Raw genomic sequence first — 3032 nt, 5'->3', positions numbered from 1 at the left:
CTTCATAAAGTATTCGAGTATATAGAACTATAGTGTACTTTTCTTGAATAATGGGTCCTAACTTCTAAGGTTATTACATATAAATAGAGCAAGCGTGCGATATTTTACCTATTGGCCTAAACGTAGGCTAGTTGTTGCCATTTGCCTAACACAAAATCCAAAATTCGACAAATAGCAAACAAGGCATCCCAACAAATGAGGAAGAAGACCCGATTGATAGCCTCCTAATTCTTTCATTATTTCAACTTGAAAGTAAATAAATAAAGTGAAAAGCTTTCCTTTGTATCTGGTCAGCACTATTTTTGAACCAAGAAGCAAGTGGCAGATGGCAAACTTTCACGAGGTGTTGGATGATTGCAGATTAAGGGACATAGGTTTCAAAGGTGCCCAATTCACACGGTGTATGTTAGACTTAACTGTGGGATAGCTAATTAAGAATGGTGTGATCTTTTCCTTATTTTGAAGTTCAATATTTGAGTGTTTCAAGTTCTAATCATATGAACATTGGAATGTGTCCAATAAATAAATTAAACAACCCAGAGACCACGGTATTCTTTACAACTAGATGGATGATTTGGAGCAAGGGAAATGAAGCTTGCCAAAGCTCTCCAATCAATGGCCTAGCCTGCTTCCCTAGCCAATCTATGCTTTGGAATATTTAAAAGCTAACTCTAGCAGCCTCACTTAAGGGACTTCTAAGGAAATTTCTGTTGTTTTCTCTAGGAATACTTACGTATTGTCACTATGATTGTTTGATATCAGATTAAGAAGTTATTGCAGTTGTTTTAGTTTAGATCTAGCAGTGCATATTGTAAGAGAAATGCTACGTGTACGACATTTTTACAATACTTGCACAACAAATCATAAGTATTGGGTTGTTACGTTTTGTTACTGATGGACAAGAAAGTAATTTCAGTGATGAATTCAAATTAAAAACTCATAACAACTTGTTACTTAGAATTTGTTTTGAAAACGTTATAAACATATCATTTCTCGTATCATAATTGTAATATTATATCAAATACAATAGTTATATAATCGTATCCTCTCAAATCTCTCTCCCATTAATCATCCCAACAAAAGCATACTCTTAAAGTAATGCTGGAAGAAAGTAAGTGAATTAAGGTTGAAGAAATGTTTATTAGAACTTGGGTTGGTTGTTTTTTTTTTTTTTTTGAGCAACTTGGGTTGGTTGTTTAAAACCATCACCAGCCACGAGGACCATAACTTAACAATCAAAATAATAATTAGTGGGCGCTATTGCCTCTTACTCCAAATCCAAAGACAGCAACAAGTCACCGTCCGTACCCACCGACTCCGAAACCGAAAGATACCACAACCAAGGCCAAATTTTTTGTGTGTATTACCCCAAGGACATTTTCGTCACTTCATCTTAAATTCTTCACACGCCAATAAAATATATAAAATAAAATCATTTTGCGGTTTCACTTATATTTCTCTCCTCCTTTCCTCTCAGGAAGTGTTCGATTCTCATTATCGTTCACTACCTGAGACCCTCTCTCTCGCGCGCGCGCTTAAAATCTCTGTGAATATTTTCTCTGCCATGGCGTCCGATCCTTTCTCAGACAAGAATGCTGTTTTCAGAAAACTGAAAGCCAAGTCAGAAAACAAGGTATTTCTCTTGTTTTTTTCGTTTTCCAGTAATCTTTTCCTTCTTGGGGTTTTTTTTTTAAAGTTTGGATCTGATTCAGATCTGGGAATTCCGTAATTGGTTTATGGGTTTTGAGTATTTTTGTCTGTTTGTTTGGGTATTTTGCTGTGAATTTTTCAGATGTGCTTCGATTGTAATGCCAAGAACCCAACTTGGGCTTCTGTGACTTACGGGATCTTCCTCTGCATCGATTGCTCGGCCGTGCATCGTAGCCTTGGCGTTCACATCAGCTTTGTCAGGTCTTAATCTCAACTGGGTTTTCTCTGTTCTTTGAATATTTGTTTGTTTTTGGGCTTCAAGAAGCTGATTTGGGGTTTTCTTTATCTGATTCAGCTATGAATTAGCACACCCCTTTTTTTTCTCTGTTATGTTTGTAATCGTGGTATAAGAAGTTATAGCTGTTGCCTTTGCAGTGGATTAGCTCAAGTTAGATAAAAGATTCTAAGTTTGTTGTTAAATCGAGAGGAATGAAGATATAATGGTGGTACTTATGTTGGGCAAAACATAGGTATAGTTCCTTAGGTGCTGCCCATTATGTTCCCCTATTAAATTCAATCACGTGGTTGCATTGATCAGCAAAGCTCATTGTTGAATTTAATTGTGTTTGAAAAAGATAATACTATTGCATTAGACCATGTGGTTGCATTGATCAGTGAAGCTCATGGTTGAATTTAATTGTGCTTGAACTATTGCATTAGTTAACATAACTATGTGGTTGGATTCAATTGGGGAGCCTAAGGTATAGCACCTAAGGATCTGTACCCAAGTTTTATCCAACTATGCTTGTAGATTTAGAAAAATGTGTGGAATGCGATTGGGTTGTCTCTAAAAAGTTTTTTTGGATCAGGATGCTGCAATTACTTGGACATTGGAATTAATTTGATTTCAAGGTTGTGATAAGAAATTTGGGTCAAGAATGTGTGAGGTCCATGCCACTAACCCTCTAGGAAGTGTAACTTAATAGAGGGGATGTTTGAGAGAGGGTTAAACCTTTTAAGTTTTGAGATCTAGCATTGGGACTGTCAGATCTTTTACCACAAGTTTAGGTTGTAGCTATGGGGTTCTTTGGGGATTGCCTTAAATCTTGACAATGAGAGATATAAAACTGTGAGAATTCACCAGCCATCTTTAATTTTCCAAGTCCCAAGTTTCTGTAAATGTAAATGATGACCATTTTGATTATTATTGCTGCTTTTTGTGACAGATCATGGTTTGCAGGAAACTTCAGTAAAAAACTCTGAACATACCCAAGCAAACATGTTTCCAAGGCCATTTTCAATCTTGCAAGTCTTGAACAATGAACTTTTTTTGAACCAAACACAGTATCACATCTTTTACTAAAAAGCCTTGTGATTCCCTC

General features: G+C 36.2%; 1 non-coding gene across 1 annotated transcript; it reads left to right on the top strand.

The window, feature by feature from the left end:
- Positions 1 to 1250: 1250 nt before the first annotated feature.
- On the top strand, positions 1251 to 2324 carry LOC112012447 (uncharacterized). Its single transcript, XR_010626342.1, has 2 exons — positions 1251 to 1633; positions 1793 to 2324. It is a non-coding gene; the product is annotated as an uncharacterized LOC112012447 (transcript).
- Positions 2325 to 3032: the final 708 nt, after the last annotated feature.

This window comes from Quercus suber, unplaced genomic scaffold (assembly GCF_002906115.3).
Source record: "Quercus suber isolate HL8 unplaced genomic scaffold, Cork oak 2.0 scaffold_751, whole genome shotgun sequence".
Lineage (NCBI taxonomy): Eukaryota > Viridiplantae > Streptophyta > Magnoliopsida > Fagales > Fagaceae > Quercus > Quercus suber.
This window is presented reverse-complemented; position numbering and strand designations above follow the sequence as displayed.